Below are 8923 nucleotides of genomic sequence, written 5' to 3'. Positions count from 1 at the left end.
AGAAGGCCCATTTGTCTGGCTTACGGTGAGGCTCTGTATTAAGTTCCCATCCTGGGGAATGCTGCCAAAGAGTAGGATTTGGGACTCATAAATCAAGTGGAGCTAACCTATTTAAACTGAAACTCTATCTTTTGGGACTGAGGGCTTTTTAATAGGCTAATCCAGCAATGCAATTTTCATAAATACCAGTGGTTTTATTTCAATGTATAGATCATTATTTGTGTTTGAAGTAGTGTCAAGTTATATGGAAATGAAACTGGATATTAAAACTTAAAATAGAAGAATTTTTAGCCACATGTCTTAAGGAGATCTTGGATGAAAGGACACTTGGCAGAGAGTTAGTTCTTCCACATGTCCTACAAAATTATCCTCCAAATAGTGTACATTAGAGCCTTAGCCTAAAACATGGACTATAAACAAAGTTTAAAAAGTTGCTCATATATATATATACTCATACTCTAACGGACATTTTGAATGGCAATGCTCATAAATTCTGTCTTGCAACTAGGATCAGTATAACCTGATCTGATTTGAATTGAAACAGCCTAAAACTGCAACAAGAATGAAGATAATACAGCATATTTGCATAAACATATTCTGCTGTTTATTCCTAGGTCCTAAAACTATCATAAAGTGGTTGCAAGGACAAGATGCTGGTTGGCCTGTTGAGAAACTTATTATAACCACAGGACTTGAGATTTGCTCAAGGTAATATCATGGCTCTACTCTGTTTTGCTTCAAAATAAAGCAATGTAACTTCAAATCCCAATTCTATTCCAGAGCTATCTAAACCTCAGAACCTATTCTTGAACCTACCCTCGTACTTAAGTGAACAAATTAGCATAAGAAATCATGACCTTCCAGGAAAAGCCAATTAAATAAAGATATTAAAAGCCTACATTATTTTTTCACTATTTTGTCTTACAGCACAAGGCAATGCAAAGAAATGGAAGATTGGTTGGCAATGTGTAGGCCAAAGAAGTTTAATTACTTTATTCCAACCTTGAAAAAAATACTTACTGGTAGAAACTGGATAGGAGCCATATACATTTAACTTTAGATGTACGACTCACGTATCCGACTGCAAGCTCTTTCTGCATGGTGTCCCTATAGGTTCATACAGTTACCTGGGCCTTGGAAAATCTCATATTTACTTCTTCTGTATTCAAGCATTCCTCATAGATCAGTTGGTCTCACCAAAGCAGAATTAGTTTCATTGGGCTTCCTGCCAAATGCCTGAGCAGTTGTGACTTCCTTCTCTGGTGAGAGAACTACAGGAGGCAGGCTAAAGCACGATTCCTGAGAGCTGAGAAGTGGATTTTCTACTGCATTTGTCCGTTTTTTCAGGAATACCACCGAGGGTAAAGTCAGGCTTCCTCTCAATTTCAAGGCCCAAGTGGGTAACATGCAGCTACATAAATCATGCTGACAAATATTTTTTAAAAGACATAATAAAAGTGCAAATGTAAAATGAGACACACTTTTAAAAGTGTACTGTCCTCATTGAGCAGTAGAAATTTTAAAATAATATTTTGAAATTATAATATATCATTTCTTACCTCTTTTCTTCCTCCAAATATACCACCTCTCTTTGCTCTCCTTCAAATTCATAGGCTCTTTTTCTTTAATTGTTTCTACACACACACACACACACACACATGTATATGTGTGTGCATTCCTAAAATAAATACGACCCGCTCATTCCATGTAGTTTTATTTGTATGTCCATGATTTCAGGGCTAACCGTTTGGTATTAGATGGTCAATCGTGTGTTTTGCTGGGGAAACCTGCTTCTCTGATCTCTCTAATATTTAGTTTGCTCTAGTTGTGTAGAGCTAAAGTCTTGGAGTTTTTCTCCTTCCACGTTAGCATGTCTACTGCTGTTATTTTTGTTTGGGTTATGCTTAAGCAACCATGTTGGTGAGATTCCATGGCTGTAGCTTTGATATTTCTAGGAGACACAGTTTCACAGCTAACTCACCAACCCTCTAGACGAGCAGATGAAAACCTCCCTAATGGAGAGACCCTTTCATATTGTTCCTTACTTTGAGGTGATCCCCACCACCACAAAATTATTTCCTAATTCCTTCATAACTGTAATTTTGCTACGGCTGTGAATATTAATGTAGAATTCTGATACAGAGGATATCTGATATGTGATCCACGTGAAAATGTCATTCAACCTCCAAAGGGGTCGCGACCCACCGGTTGAGAACCTTTGCTCTAGAATTAGCTTCCTTCCATTCTTACCTTTGCAATGATCCCTGAGCCTTAGGTTATAACTATGTTATGATTCTTTTCTGTAATAGTCTCTGTCTAAACATTATGATTTTTTAATTGATAGATTGACTCTTAGAAGAAAATTCTTTGCTTTGCATAAAGTGCTATGTCTCACATCTCTGAGTACCCACAATGAAGTGGCATAAATTTTCACAATGGAGTCTGAGTGCTATATTTCAAATCCTCTATCTACTATATCAACATGAAACTTTAGACGTTGAATTTATCCTTCCAAACATGTTTCATTAGCCATAAGACTATGGAATTATCAGATGTATTTAAATGAAATGATTTGTGCTGGATAGTTAACATAGTGACTATACTATATTAGGAAGTATAGTAATTACTTAATAAGTCATTCATATTATAGCAACATTAGAACACTAATAAATCATGTTTTAGTTACTGGAAATTGTTTCATTTCTCAAAGGCACAGGGCTTGTGGCACAGTGGCACAGAACAAACTCGGGAGTGCTGTGTCACACTACTCTGACTGCTCTAACAGAATTCTGGACTATGTGTGTATGTATGTGTTCTCACTGATCAAGAGAAAATCCAGCAAATCCAGCATCAAGGTACATCAGATCCCATTCTTGGTAACGGACATCCTGCTACACATGGCTGTGCTCCGGTGTTCTAATATGGGAGAGAGATGGGACGGGGGGGGGGGGGGGATGAGCTGCTGTCTTACTTCTTTGTCTAAAGAAACTGATTCTATCTTGAAAACTGAATATCTTCCTCCTATAACCTAATCTGAATGTGGTTAACCTCCCAATTACCCTTTAAATATCATCACATTGCAAATATAAGTTTAAAGTATGACCTAAAAGGGAGTAAAGATGTACAAACATTTATAGTGCAATGCTTAAAAGTATACTTGATTTATTTTTTATCTCCATCAAGAGGGAGAGAGATGTTATTTGGCAACAGGAAAATGTAAAATAGAACTACTTTGAGATTCCATCTTACAGCAGCAAAAATGGATATCATCTTGCTAGGATGTAGGAAAAGAAGATTATTCTCCATTGATGGGGATGTAAATTTGTGCCTCCACTATGAATCCATACATTATGGAGGCTCAAGTTATATCTCCTACATAGCAGCCCCAGGAGAATATGAGAATGAGGATAGAAAGAGCATATGACTCAGCTACATAACTTCTGAGTATATACCCAAGGAGGCTAAGGCACCACACCACAAATATTCACAATTTATATAGGAACTGAAACTGGTTTAGATGTTCATCAACAGCCAAACATTTTAAAAATGTATTATGCATGCATAAAAGGGAATTTTAGACAGCCATAAAGAAACAAAGAAATCATGACATTCACAGGAAAATGAACTCAACTAGAGATCATTATGCTAAGTGAAGTCAGTCAAACTCAGAAAGAAAGATATCACTTTTTCTCTCACATGGTATACCTGAAAATTATAAATTATATGCTTGTACACATATACATATTTATATGTATGCTTATAGGTCAGCAAATGGACAGGAGACCATGAAAAGAGAGGAAGACGTGTCAAAGAATAGGAAATAGAGAAGAGGAAGAGATGCTTGTGTATTAAGCAGAGGGGACTAAATTAGGCAAGAGTGGGGTCCAGGTGGAAAGGGAGGTCACTGGGACAAGGAAGGAACAAGGAAAAAAGACAAGGACAGGCATGCATGAAGATGCCAATGTGAAACCGCTACTTGTGTGTTAGCCTAAAATAATTAGCTCAAAACTAGAAACACAGCAAGCTATTCATTATTTCCTCAAAAGAACAGAGATGAGGGAATTTTTGAAAATAAGAAAGAGAAGAAACAGAGACAAAGATGGCAGACAAAGGGAGAGGAGCAAGGAAAAGAGTGTCAGAAGACTGTTTTACACCCTAAAATGTATAGTGGGTCTCCTATACAAATACAAGGCATAGCTGTGGATCCAAGTTCAAGTTGAAGAGTTCTTTCAAGCAAAGCCCTCACAGAATTTTGCCATCACATGGTGTGACAGACTCCTTTTGGTCATGCCTTAGCCTCAGGTAATTATAACTGGACCTCTATAAATCTACATTTACAACCATCAAGGAATTCCAGTGCAGCAGTCTGGTGGGTCTCATTCACCTTTGCTCTCCCCTTTCACCAAGCCTTACCCACCTAAATTCTATCTTGTAAAGTTGGTTCACCCAGCATTGAGCTTCTGCACTTATGAAGCACCTGTTTCCTAACAGAAGGATCTCAAAGACAGACACACTCAAACTCAGGCTTCTACAGATGCTAGCCCTAGGAATGAGCATGGTATATTTAATGCTTTAACTCCTCTACATAATGAAATTATTAGAGCTTCCATCAAGAGGTGTCCTCAGCAGGCTATCTACGATGAGCTAGAGCTGAAATATTGTGAACTCAGAAGTTACACTGAGTGACTGAGTACAGATGTCCCAAGAGTAGATGATTCTTGACACTGTCTCCATCCTTTCCACAAAATGATAGGAACTGTGTATTCTTTTATCAGAGCTGGTTTGGGTTGAAGTTGTCAGCTTGAAGGGAATACTAAATGGATTAAGACAGAAGCTACAAGGGAGAAGTGAAGCCAGAGAATCCCAATATGAAAACAGTTAGCTCATAATTGCCTAGTCATGAGGTATCTTTGTTTTATCTTATAAACCTAAAAGAAACAGATTAGTAAGTAAAAATGACTTTATAGAATTATATGGACTACACCCATGTGCTGTTCAGTTCTTGACGGCAAAGTCTCAGTGGAATATACTATATTTGAAGACATTCCTTCTTGTGATGGATTCTTCTAATAGTTGGTGAAGAAAGAGATAAAGGGGGAAAATGGATTAGGAAGGGTAGACATGTGACTAGAGTAGGAGTAGACAGAAGACCCCTTAGGTAAACATTTTAAAGTGTGTGGCCACCTTTCTTCAATCAGCATTGCCTGTATCAGATGATGCATTATGGTACTTCTTCATAGCATGAACTCAGTCTTCACCAACCCTACATCTGACAGAAGGCTAATATCCAATATATACAAAGAACTCAAGAAGTTAGACCACAGAGAGCCAAATAACCCTATTAAAAATGGGGTACAAAAACTAAACAAAGAATTTTTACCTGAAGAACTTCGAATGACTGAGAAACACCTTAAAAAATGTTCAACATCATTAGTCATTAGGGAAATGCAAATTAAAACAACCCTAGATTTCACCTCACAGCAGTCAGAATGGCTAAGTTTAAAAACTCAGGAGACAGCAGGTGTTGGCAAGGATGTGGAGAAAGAGAAACACTCTTCCACTGCTGGTGGGAATGCAAGTTGGTACAACCACTCTGGAAATCAGTCTGGCTGTTCCTCAGAAAACTAGGCATAACACTTCCGGAGGACCCTGCAATACCACTTCTGGGCATATACCCAGAGGATTCCCCAACATGCAATAAGGACACATGTTCTACTATGTTCATAGCAGCCCTATTTATAATAGCCAGAAGCTAGAAAGAACCCAGATGTCCCTCAATGGAGGAATGGATACAGAAAATGTGGTATATTGACACAATGGAATACTACTCAGCAATTAAAAACAATGAATTTATGAAATTCTTAGGCAAATGGTTGGATCTGGAAAATATTATCCTAAGTGAGGTAACCCAATTACAAAAGAACACACATGGAATACAGTCACTGATAAGTAGATATTAGCTCAGAAACTCCGAATACCCAAGACACAATTCACAGGCACAAAGACAGACACTGCCTCAGAGTAAAAGGCTGGAAAACAATTTTCCAAGCAAATTGGGTCAAGAAACAAGCTGGTGTAGCCATTCTAATATTGAATAAAATAGACTAAATAGACCTAAAGTAATAAAAAAAGATAAAGAAGGACACTTCAAGGAAAAATCTTCCAAGATGAACTCTCAATTATGAACATCTATGCTCCAAATGCAAGGTCACCCACATTTATAAAAGAAACTTTACTAAAGCTCAAAGCACACGTTGTACCCCACACAATAATAGTGGGAGACTTCAACAACCCACTCTCATCAATGGACAGATCATGGAAACAGAAACTAAACAGAGAAACTGTAACTAACAGAAGCTATGAACCAAATTGATTTAACTAATATCTATAGAACATTTTATCCTAAAACAAAAGAATATATATGCCTTCTTCTCAGCACCTCATGGTACCTCCTCCAAAACTGACCAAATAAATGGTCACAAAACAGTCCTCAACAGATACAAGAAGACTGAAATAATCCCATGCATACTATCAGATCACCACAGACTAACCAAAAGGTACAGAGACAGTATCTAAATTAACAAAATCAGAAATGAAAAGGGAGAGATAACAACAGAAACCAAGGAAATCCAAAAAAAAAAAAAAAAAAAAAAAAAAACCATCAAATCCTACTACAAAGGCCTTCACTCAACAAAACTGGAAAATCCAGATGAAAGGGACAATTGCCTAGACAGATACCAGGCACCAAAGTTAAATCAGGATCAGATAAATGATCTAAACAGTCCCATAACCCCTTATGAAATAGAAGCAGTCTCCCAACCAATAAAAGCCCAGGATCAGATGGATTTAGTGCAGAGTTCTATCAGACCTTCAAAGAAGACCTAATACCAAAACTCTCCACAAAATGGAAACAGAACGAACACTACCAAGTTCATTCTATGAAGCCACAATTACTCTGATACCTAAACTACACAAAGACCCTCCAAATAAGGAGAACTTCAGACCAACTTTTTTTGTTTTTTGAGACAGGGTTTCTCTGTGTGTAGCCGTGGCTGCCCTGGAACTCACTCTATAGACCATGCTGGCCTCGGACTCAGAAATCCACCTGCCTCTGCCTCCCAAGTGCTAGGATTAAAGGTGTGTGCCACCACCGCTCGGCCAGACCAATTTTTCTTATGAATATTGATGCAAAAGTACTCAATAAAAGTCTCGCTAACCAAATCCAAGACTAAACAATAGGATCTGGGGTTTCCCAGGAACCAGATCTTTACCTAAAGGTGTGGCAGAGTTCTTCCTCTCTTTGTCACTTCATACCTAAAGTAGACTTAATCCCCAGATCACAGCATTATACAACAACTTCCTGGGAAGATATTCTGTGTGAATTGTTGGGTCAGTTCAGTCTTTGAAGCATGAAGGTCAGTATTTGTACCAGGTTTGCCATCATGCCAATGTTTTGTCCCAAGTGATAGAATGCAACACACCCTTCTAAGAAAACCAGGATTTCAGATATAAGCATAAGCATATATTCAATGCAGATGGGAGGAGCTACTTCGCAGATCCATTCTGACTCTTTTAAATATAAAGTTGGGCCATTCATTTGCCTAAGTCTTTAGTCTTCCTGTAGTTTCTCAGTAACACTTCCAAGAACAATTGACAATTGTGTCACCACAAAGCGTTCATAAAGAGTGCCACATGAATCCTCTGTCCTGTGTGGAAAATTGGAACATTGTACACTTTTGGAAAAGTTCAGACCTGAGTTTATGGTTTTATCAATTTGTTATTGTAGAAAAAGTTAAGCATTCTTTTGGCTTCAAACAACCCATGTGAAATCCAGGACATCTCTATTTAATGTTGTTCTTTGTTCTAATTGAAATAGCAACACAATAATATTTTATCATAGCTTCACTTTTAAAAAGTACTTAGAGCATACAGGAATGCATTAACTTCACAAATAAAAAGATCATTACAGCTAGCATCTATCAAAAGTTTATCATGTGCTTGGAAAAAAGGGAGAAAGGAAATAGATGGGGCTTTTTTTTGTGTAACAAATAAATCTCGCAGCATTTATTGTCACCTAGTGATAATGTGTCATTAAACAAGATGAATTAATGTAGCTCCGAGCAGAAGACACCTTTAAAAACACTAAACTTCCCTCTCGGCTTCTCCCATGCCTGACCTGACCATTGCCAGCTGGAAACACTTTGGAACTGAGTAATATCATCTCCTTTTAGGATGATCCAATCCAGTGGTTTTCTAGACTTCATTTTAGAACGCATCTCTTCTGCATCATCTAATACGAGGTTCATGCACTCATAAAAGCCAATAATACAACCCTCTGTCTGCATATTCACTTGCTCACACAGACACACCTGAATTCAAGATCTATTTTGCAAGTATCTGAAGAAGATGAGGTTGATGGGCTGTACCATCATCACCTTCTGTACCTTCTGACCCTGGCTGAGATATGCCATGGTGAAGTACGAAGTACGAAGTCTGCCTCAAAAAGGGACTTCTGGAAGCAAGACCTAGGAAACTGAAATAGATGCTTATCGACTGATTTCTTTTTTTTAATTTTTTAAGAGGAAAACTTGTTTGGTTATACTGCTCTAGTGTCACTAGTTTATGCCCTCAGAGAGTCATGAGCCAGTATTTAGGCCATTCACTGGGTCCTCTGGCTCCTAGAATGTTGTCCCTCTGCATACCTGCACAGGTAACTCCTGTGATTCCTTTCTGTATCTAGTTAGACATTAGCATGTGCTGACTTTCATATTTAAAATGATACCTGTTAGTCTGGTGATGTAGGTCAGTTGGTATATGATAGCCTAGCATGCACAGGGTTCAGTCTCAAGAACTACATACCTGGGCATTACTTTCAAGAACTGGGTGGGTGGGGGTAAGAAGATCAAAGATCAAGGTAATCTTC

The 8923-nt window shown here is 38.0% G+C and overlaps 1 pseudogene; it reads right to left on the bottom strand.

Annotated features, from left to right (window-relative positions):
- Positions 1-7609: 7609 nt before the first annotated feature.
- LOC127666664 (small nuclear ribonucleoprotein E-like) lies at positions 7610-8471 on the bottom strand (annotated as a pseudogene).
- Between the last annotated feature and the right edge of the window lie 452 nt (positions 8472-8923).

The sequence above is a fragment of the Apodemus sylvaticus genome, chromosome 16 (assembly GCF_947179515.1).
Source record: "Apodemus sylvaticus chromosome 16, mApoSyl1.1, whole genome shotgun sequence".
Taxonomy (NCBI): domain Eukaryota; kingdom Metazoa; phylum Chordata; class Mammalia; order Rodentia; family Muridae; genus Apodemus; species Apodemus sylvaticus.
This window is presented reverse-complemented; position numbering and strand designations above follow the sequence as displayed.